The sequence below is a fragment of the Leuciscus leuciscus genome (assembly GCF_965113295.1).
Source record: "Leuciscus leuciscus genome assembly, chromosome: 1".
NCBI lineage: Eukaryota > Metazoa > Chordata > Actinopteri > Cypriniformes > Leuciscidae > Leuciscus > Leuciscus leuciscus.
The window spans coordinates 83,777,392-83,787,451 of record NC_138725.1 but is presented as its reverse complement, the minus strand read 5'-3'; the positions used below and the strand labels follow the sequence as shown (position 1 = coordinate 83,787,451).

General features: G+C 40.0%; 1 long non-coding RNA gene across 1 annotated transcript in view; it reads left to right on the top strand.

The window, feature by feature from the left end:
- Positions 1–8,097: 8,097 nt before the first annotated feature.
- Positions 8,098–10,060, top strand: part of LOC309497265 — a 42,851-nt gene continuing 40,888 nt past the window's right edge. The window contains exon 1 of the long non-coding RNA XR_014205462.1: positions 8,098–8,447. This is a non-coding gene — a long non-coding RNA (uncharacterized lncRNA). The remainder of the gene's footprint in view (positions 8,448–10,060) is intronic.

The following is a 10,060-nucleotide window of genomic DNA, read 5'->3' as shown; positions in this document are numbered from 1 at the left end:
AAACTCTTTCGGGCAAAAAACAGCAGCTCACACAGAGACTCACACTGGATGGCTCCGAAGCAAAAAGCATTGCGCAATGTTTACTTCCGCCTTTATACCCGCGCTGGTAGGCGGGTCGCGGAATGCAAATCTTGCATGCCAATCTCCATTGGCTCGTTTTTATTTCTCTCGAAGGCAATTGGCTCCCTAGCATGATCCCAATTCGTCAGGGAACTCCCCCGACGACACGTTGGAGTTCCCAGGACGAAAGGGAACCTCATTTTAAAACTCAAAAGCTTCTCGTGGCACTGTCGTAAACATCCAAACATCTCGTATATATGGGCCCTATGTATCTGGGCAACACTAATATATCGTCTGTTCGACCTTATTATGCGTTCGACACGGTTCAAACGAGTATCGCTCTTTAGTTCCGCATTTGGTAGGCTACGTTATTCTGTGGTGCAAACCTGCATAACAAAAGTATCAATACACCTATCAATAGGATAATTCAGAAGTTCAAATAAAGTTCAATCCTCTCAACAAAGTCAAACACAAAACTAATTAAACACTTACCTTTTTCACCATCGGTAATAATTTATTTATTTGTGCAATTTATTTAAGTTTTCATAATATCTTGTTATAATTAGCCTACTTAGCTACGTTAATACAGATATATTTAAAACTTTGGACTTAGCATGGCTATACCTGAATCCTAAATCACACACTAAACCCTTATTCACTATTCCCGGGCCGTTACTTGATTAATATTCAATAGCAAGAATGAATGAAAATAAGTGACCGAATTTAGACAACCGCTGAGAGCGTAGCTAACATCTCTCATGTTATTGCAGTGCAATGTGAGATTAAGTACACTCAATAACGTCCACTATGATTGCACACACCAAACAGTTGCCCTCTGAAAAATCGCCATATTATAGAGGACATAAAATATGATTTCAAACTCAGAAAATAATTTCGTCTAACAAATGTTTAATCTACTTTTCTTCCACATCAAACGACACTGCACAAAGTGGTTTTTACATCAAAGAAAGCTATGAAATCGAATTGGTACTTCCATGTTAATGCACATTCATATAAAATAACAGAATTTCATGTACCTTTACGTTTGTAATGAACATTTCTCTTATGTCTTACAATCTATTAACAAAAACTACACCAATGTGGGACAAATTAGCCGTCAAGACAATTGAACCTGTGACAAGTGCATGACAGCCGTATAGATACATTTGTAACTATTCATGTCTGCAAACGCCCTTAAAAAAAAGTATCACACCTGCTACACAAACTAACTCTACAAATACGTATGCACGTGTCAAACTACACAAATTTATTTCTGCATCGAATCTATTTAAAGTACCCTAAAGTTAATAAACACAATATTGTTACATTTTTCATAGAATTCATTCAAACGTCCTTATAAAAAGTTACACAAAATCTAAAACATTTTTAAAACAAAGTAAGCCTAATAAATAAACAACATAACTACATTTACATTTTTTTTGGTAATCAAATAAACTCTGATGATCCAGACCTAGCATTTCCTACATTTCCTACATGACATTATTTGGTCATAAAAAATCTATTATACACAATATAACTCAAATATAATTTTGCAAGATTTCTATCTTGCAATAGCCGAAGTAACTTCATAACAATAAAGATTGCAACGTAAAAATTTTTTTTAACATAGGCTACAGGTTTTTCTTTATGTTAACATATTCACACAATATGTAAAAACATATTACATTAAAATTATACTGTTAATCTATACATAAAAGTACAGCCTACTTATACTATGTTTGACTTTGCCATCACTGTCCTTTAATTGAACTCTTGTGCACTTGACATGTATCTTTCATACCTAATTGGTCTGTCTAGACTTGTCTGACTTCTAATGGTCGTAGGTTATAAAAGTGTGTGAAATTCACCTTGTATTCAATTCAATTCAATGCAAATTACTTGTATAGCGCTTTTCACAATACATATTGTCTCAAAGCAGCTTTACAGAAAGTGCATTTCGGAAATGTACATAGAAAAATACAGTTAGTTAATCATGTATTCATTTAGGGCATAACATATCGCCGGCGTCGAGTCGTCTCCTCACGGGCGTGGAGTCGTCTCCTCACGGGCGTGGAGTCGTCTCCTCACGGGCGTGGAGTCGTCTCCTCACGGGCGTGGAGTCGTCTCCTCACGGGCGTGGAGTCGTCTCTGCATGGGTGTTGGGGCATCTGAAGTTTCCATGAGAAAATTGTATCACATTCGGCTACTGACAAGTCATCATGGCATCTGCAGCAAATAAAATTAAGCTGGACAACGAAGACACAAGTATAACCGGATACTTGCACAATGTGTCTATAGTTAAACAATCGGCTTTAAAAAAAAACAAGATATTGCAATGCACTCCTGCAAGTTGATCGCGACACTTTCTATCAAATGGCAGTTTTTTGCGTAGAAAAAAGAAATATTTTCATTCGAGCGCAAAACTGCAAATCTGCAATAAAATTTACCGGAATAACAAAAGAACAGTGGTGGACAGTAACGAAGTAAACGTAATTCGTTACTGTACTTAAGTAGCTTTTTTGCGTATCTGTACTTTACTGAAGTATTTAAATTTGGGAAGACTTTTACTTTAACTCCACTACATTTCAAAGTCAAATATCTTACTTTTTACTCTACTACATTTTCAAAATCAGTCGTTCCTTTTTATTTATGAGTGGATAAAAACTTAACTGGTCAAACGAGCCACCTATCACAGTAGCCTACAACGTGCGCGCTTTGTTTTGAACTTGCCTTGGCGGTATCTACTAAGCGCGAACCAGAGCCGTTAAATATGAGAGTTGCGACCATAGACAGTATATAAGAGGTTGCGACACACACGGCTTGTTCGACTTGAACCGGCGCTGCACAGACCGATCAGTTTATGACATCAAAGTATAGAGCGAAATCGCGAGAGCGATTGAAAAGCATACAGAGCCGTCTACTCTCTAATCGCTCTTGCGGTATTTTAATGTCATTCACCGATTGGTCTGTGCAGTGTGCCGTTTCAAGTCGAACAAGCCAACTGTGATCTCGCCGCCGCGCGGTCACGTGATTCGTGTAGCTCTCAATAGTTCCAAACAATTTGTGTTGCCAATAATTTTAAGCGGGGCAGAGAGCAGCAGCTATTATTGCAGCAATTATCGGTAAATACTGACGCATAATGAACATTGCTTATTACCTTGACACTAAAATTACTTGCATATAATAGCATTTTTTTTTTTCTGAGGAGTAGCAGAAACACTGCATTAATACGTTTTGGTGTTTAATTTTGTAGGGAAATTGGCTGCTCCCATAATGTAGCGTGTATATATATATATTCAATGGCATTGTGCAGGTTTATGTGAATGTATCATAACATTAGGATGTTTATAATTATGACCATAGACGCTTGTGAAAAATATGTACAGTAAATACTGTAAATGTATTATACCTTATGGGATCAGTCCCCTTCCGTCCAAAATTAAACACACAAAAAATTTATTCAATTCAAATATATATATCATTTTATTAATAGATTGATGTGCCAAGAGTGACAGAGTCTTCACGTAGACTGAGTTAAGCAAGAGTCTTGTGACAAAAATTATAATAGGACATTATAGCAATAAAAAAATCATAGTACTTGGATACTTAAGTACATTTGAAGGCAAATACTTTTGTACTTTTACTCAAGTGAATGTTTAAAGGCAGCACTTCTACTTTTACTTGAGTAATATTTCACCTTGAGTATCTTTACTTTAACTCAAGTACATGGTATGTGTACTTCGTCCACCACTGCAAAAGAACCAAGTATTTAATCAACTTTCTATGATGTTGTACGCTACTTATTGTCCTAAAAAAATACTATATTTATGACTTATTGCTTATCTCCTCCTTTTAGGTCATTCAGGTGAGGGCATGGACATAATATGCGGATGCAGAACAAATCTGACGATCGTCAATGACCTGCAATTTCCATACAAAGACCCTCCAAATAAAACCAAACGGACTGTAGAGGAGAAAAAAAAAAAATGACCCAAAGGCAACATGTAAGTTATATTATTTTAAATTATACTTAATAGTTTGGCTACTGTATTTGATCTGCTATTTTAATTAATGAACTTTTTTCTTTATATTTCGTCAGGTTGGTCTACTCACTGCAAGAGTCGCGCACCTGACCCTGGGAACGGAAAATGTAGAGTTCCAAGGCAGGCAGAAGGAAATGCAGAACGTGCAAGTGGAGGACGTCACCGGGAGAATAAAACTGCAGCTCTGGGAAACTCAAATTGGATTGGTATCTTATGGGAAATCCTACCAGGTCACCTCGTTAACCACACGAAAATTTTACGGAGAACTGTTTCTGACTATTACCAAGGAAACTGAAATCAAAGAAATTCCATCTTTAGCTGGACTTGGTGACATAGCTCCATATGAAAAAAAGGAACAACCAATAACATCTGTGACCAGTGTCATTAACCGCGCTGAGGTCGCTGTGTCCCGCAGCTGCGGGAACTGCAAATTTTGGCAAACGGAGTTTACTCCGAAACAAAAATTCCATCGCTGCCAAAAATGCTAAATGCTCCAAAAATCAACAATTTACAAGTCCACTGCCACCGCACACATCACTCTCTTCGAAGATTTCGGGGAGACTAACTATACCATTCACAATTCTGTCCTGCAAGATTTTTTGGCGACCCATGACCTTACTTCTCTTTTAGAAGATGGGCAGGACGTGGAAGAGTTCTTCCTCGAATGCGGTACATTAAAAGTCAACATTCAAAACAACATTGTCGTTCATATGGTAAAAGTCCCTGAGGAGGTTGAAATTCCACTGGAATCCTCACCACCTTCAGCCACGGACTCTCCACCGTCAGACCGTCAGCCACGGACTCTCCACCGTCAGCCACGGACTCTCCACCTGCAGCCACGGACTCTCCACCTGCAGCCACGGACTCTCCACCTGCAGCTACGGACTCCGCACCTGCAGCTGGAATGCCTGCAGAAGGTATTACGAAGTAGCCTTCTTTAGGCTATGTGAAACGTTTATGTTAAATATGTTCATATTAAAACAAAAGTTTAATTGTTTAAATTAATGTAAATAAATGTTTAAATGTTAATGTTAAATTTACTACTTTTCTAATACTATTTGATATTTAGCTAAATAAAGTTTGACAAGTAAGCTAGGCCTATTTCAAGTTATTTTTTGTTGTTGAATTTTAAATAGCCTATAGTTTTTTGTTATTTATGTTTCAATTTCATCTCTCCCTCTGGGCCGTGGCAGGGTTGACGGGTACAGCCTCCGGCACAGGAACAGTCTCTGGATCGGCAGACGTGACGTGGACAGTCTCTGGATCGGCAGACGTGACGTGAATAGTCTCTGGATCGGCAGACGTGACGTGAACAGTCTCTGGATCGGCAGACGTGACGTGGACAGTCTCTGGATCGGCAAACGTGACGTGAACAGTCTCTGGATCGGCAGACGTGACGTGAACAGTCTCTGGATCGGCAGACGTGACGTGAACAGTCTCTGGATCGGCAGACTTGCTGTGTCTCTTCCACGCATGCAATACCGCCACTGCGTAAAAGAGAAAGACAGCCCTCCTGGCCATGGCAGGACTGATGGTGGGCAGCTCTGAGACAATCCTCTTGTCCGAAGACACAGGCGTGGAGTCGGCCATCTTGCCCGAAGACACAGGCGTGGAGTCGGCCATCTTGTCTGAAGACAAAGGCGTGGAGTCGGCCATCTTGTCTGAAGACAAAGGTGTGGAGTCGGCCATCTTGTCTGAAGACAAAGGTGTGGAGTCGGCCATCTTGTCCGAAGACACAGGCGTGGAAGACGTGGCGTACACAGTCTCTGGCTCTGGCTCGGCAGGACTGACGTGAAGCTCTGGCTCTGGCTCGGCAGGACTGACGTGAAGCTCTGGCTCTGGCTCGGCAGGACTGACGTGAAGCTCTGGCTCTGGCTCAGGATCAGCGCGCTCGGAGCTTGACGGGACCAGCGGCGGCGAGGGCTTTGAGCTGGGTAGGGCCAGCGGCGAAGAGGACTCTGAGCTGGTTAGGACCAGCGATGAAGAGGGCTTTGAGCTGGACAGGACCAGCGATGAAGAGGGCTCTGAACTGGACGGAACCAGCGGCTCTGAGGGCTCTGAGCTGGGCGGAACCAGCGATGAAGAGGGCTCTGTGCTGGACGGGACCAGCAGTGAAGAAGGCTCTGTGCTGGACGAGACCAGCGGTGAAGAGGGCTCTGTGCTGGGCGGGACCAGCGGTGAAGAGGGCTCTGTGCTGGACGGGACCAGCGGTGAAGAGGGCTCTGTGCTGGACGGGACCAGCGGTGCAGGCTCTAGCTTGGCGGGCATGTCGCTTGCGGTCTCAGGCGCGGCAGGCATGACGCTCTCAGTCTCAGGGGCGGCGGGCATGACGCATACTGCCTTGGCTTCGGCAGATTTGGCGTGAAGTGCGGGCTCGGCTGGACTGGCGTGAAGTGCAGACGATGACATGGCGTGCCATGGAAGGAAGCTCTCCAGACATCTGGAGAGTGCCTCTCTCCAATCCAGACCGGAGAGATCGGGGAGCTCCCTCGGGTCGACCTCCTTAGCCCCCAGCCGGTAACACAACTTAATTGCCTCGTCACCCAGAGAGCAAGAGGCAGCGAGAGGAACAAACCCCCAGGTGTACTGGAACAGATCGAGGCTATCCAGGGCCAAGGCCGCGATCTGTCCAGCGAACTCCCGGCTCATGCTGGGAAGATCAGGCGAGATCCGTACTGCTGGATTCCTGGAGGTCATAGCTGCTGGATCTGGGTGTGGCGAAGTCTTCTGTTACGGACTGCTCCGAGACACGAAGGTTTAGATCCAAGTGCAGCTTTATTTGAGGGCAATCCAGAGGCGTAATCCAAGGTACAGGCAAGGGTCATACACAGATAGGCAGTCCAACCAAAGAAACAAACAAACAAACAAACAAAACAGGCAGGGACCAGAGGCAAGAGAGTAATCCAGGGAACAGGGCAAGATATCCAAAAACCAAGAGACAAGAAAACCAAGAGAATGCTCAGAAATGCAGTGTAACACTAAAACAAGACTTCACAGTGAGTGAATGAATGAACATGGTATAAATAGACTGAGACTAACACGGTGATGGGACACAGGTGAATGCAATCAGTGATAATGAGGTACAGGTGACTGTGATGAGTGATCAGAGATGATGAGTCCGGGCAGTGAGTATGGGAAATGTAGTCTGAGAGTGAACGTGAGTGTCTGATGTGGAGTGCCCTCTGGTGGCTCTCAAGGGCACTCCAGATGGTGACCGTTACAGCTATAGACCTATATAACTACTTCTCAAATGTTTTTTTTTTATACAATTTCTGTATTTTTGTAACACTTGTGGTATTCCCAGTCAAAAAGGACCAGCCTACTAAAAAAATTGCAAATTTTTTTCTCATAATACTATATTATCACACAATATTGAATTAAATCTTTCATTTTCAATTTTTTTTATTTTATTTTTTTACTACGACTGATTGTATATTTCTATTAGCATCTAAATAGGCCTCAGTTATCTTAGAGTAAGCATCTATTTTTTTTAAGTGAAAAAAGCATAATAAATAATTTTCATAATATTAACTGAAATATTAGCACTGTTGATGACACTAATGCTTCATCAGGAAGTTTGTTTTAAAATACATACATATACATATATATATATATACGTAATCTCACTATCTGACGGTAGATATAACAAGTTTGGGATAAACAAATCATTATTTGTAAATATTAAAAAAAATATTAAATAAAATGTGAAAAAACTATGAATCACGCTAGCCTACTTGTAGTATTTAGTAAAAACGTTTAAAATAGACTTGAAAAACATTAAAGTAGACTACTGTGATCATCAGTGTATTTTTTCTTAAAGAGCCCCTATTATGGATTTTTTTAAATGACAGTTCATGTAGTGTATAACATATCTCTTAATGAACGAAAACATCCTGCAAAATTTTAAATCTAAAAGTGCACCGAATATAAAGTTATTGTCTTTCAAAAGTAAGAGTCAACTCTGAGTCACTGATATGAATCTTTAGACTAACAATGCTTTTTCTCTATATAGATGACATCAACTGGACAGAAGTGCACCTTAAGTTGGTTTGCCAACCGCCAGTTAAACTCTAAAAGAAGAAGAAGAAGAACTGGACAGAAGTTATATTGGCCACGCCCACTTGTTGCGTGCGCAGACATCATCAAAGCTTTCAGAACAGAAATACAGACGAGCACAAGACACTGTTCTAAAATGCAACATAAAAGCGACCTTTTTTCCACTGTCCAGTGACGAGCATGTGGATATTTACTACCACAGAAGTCAAGTCCGAACCTCATGCTGTGTTCACGGTAATTTGAGGATTACTTTCCACTACCCAGTCTTCCTCCTCCGAATCACAACCAGTAAGTTACATTTATAAAAAATTGCTGCGTTTGTTTCTGTAGCATGCTCAAGTATTGCGTGTTCTGTAACGTTAGACTCAGAGCAGCTTGTAGTTCTCCTGCTGTCAATTATTTTAAAATATGTGAAAGGGCATTGGACTTGTCAGAAATAATAGACCAATATTAACAATAGCCTTTATGTACTGTAGTACTACAGTGCTTTATCATGATTACGTTGGGCTAACGTAAATAATGACCGATTGGGTGTTGTTTACCACACTAAACATTGAACTAACCAGAGCCATAGAGAGAGAGAGAGTTGCGACAACTCCATTGACTCCAATGGAACGCTTTTTTACAGCAATGGCGGCTCGTGGAGCCCCTCAATAGTTCCCGGAAGTAGCAGCAGCGCGGTAGAACAGACTGTTTGTGATGGACTTTTATAAAAGGTAAGACGTTTAAAGAATACGATTGTATATTATCAGTACATCTGAATCAAATTAACTTGTATTAAAGCATGCTAGTTGATTATTGCTCTCTAAATTAGTAGTTTTAGGGGACGTTATCAGATAAAAGATAGGTCATTGGATAAAGTTAGTACCGCATAACAAACCACGAACAGCCTATTAATGGTTAAACTCATTCTATTAATGCAGTTTTATCCTTTGTTGTGTAATAAGAGGGAAAGGCTTCTAAACAGGGGTTAAATATAACATTGGGGAGTGTGATATGTGGAAGTGATAAAATGAGAATATCCGTTTCATTCCTCATTAAATGTGCAATAACAAAAAAAACAAACAAAAATCCTTATTTTAGATTGCATATTTGAGTAACAAAAACGTATGGGTGGAGTTTTTTAGACATTGTGTGACTATAGACTATTAGGCTGTCTATATTATGTGTCAGCTCAGCTGACTTTTGGATTGATGGGAAAGGGAAATGGAAGTTTATTTGTGAGATTAAAAACAATGCTTAAAAGCAGCAAGCCATTTAAAAAAACAAATCACACTAGACTAAATGGGGAATAATTCTAAATACCACAACATGTAATATATACTACTATTGTATATAATTTGTCCCGTTTTTGTCTCCTTTATCTCTTTCAACACAAGAAGCTCAAAGGGATTCAGTGGATCATGAAGACTCCCTGCACTGATGCTGTACCCTCACCTTCAGTTTCAGCATATTTTCTCCTCTCTGTGTCAGACACCACAAGAACAACATAGAGGAAATGACAGACAACATGCTTGACGTGCAGTTTATTAGACATTTATAAATCCCATTGTGCTAAATCAATGCAAAAGTAAATATATATATATATATATATATATATATATATATATATATATATATATATATATATATATATATAATTAAAACTGATGTAATGTATATTTTTGAGTCATGAACTTTGACTTTTTGAAATTTAAACAAGTTTCAGCTGTAAACATTTCTGAGTGTTTAAATTCACCTGACATGGAAAGTGTACCAACCAACCCATACTTGAAAGCAGTTTTTACCAGTATTTGAGAGAGCTCTAGACGATGCATTATCATGTATACTGTAATTACTACAATAAAATAACCAAATAAATAAGTTTTATAGATTAAAGTGATGTAGGTCATGAATTTATC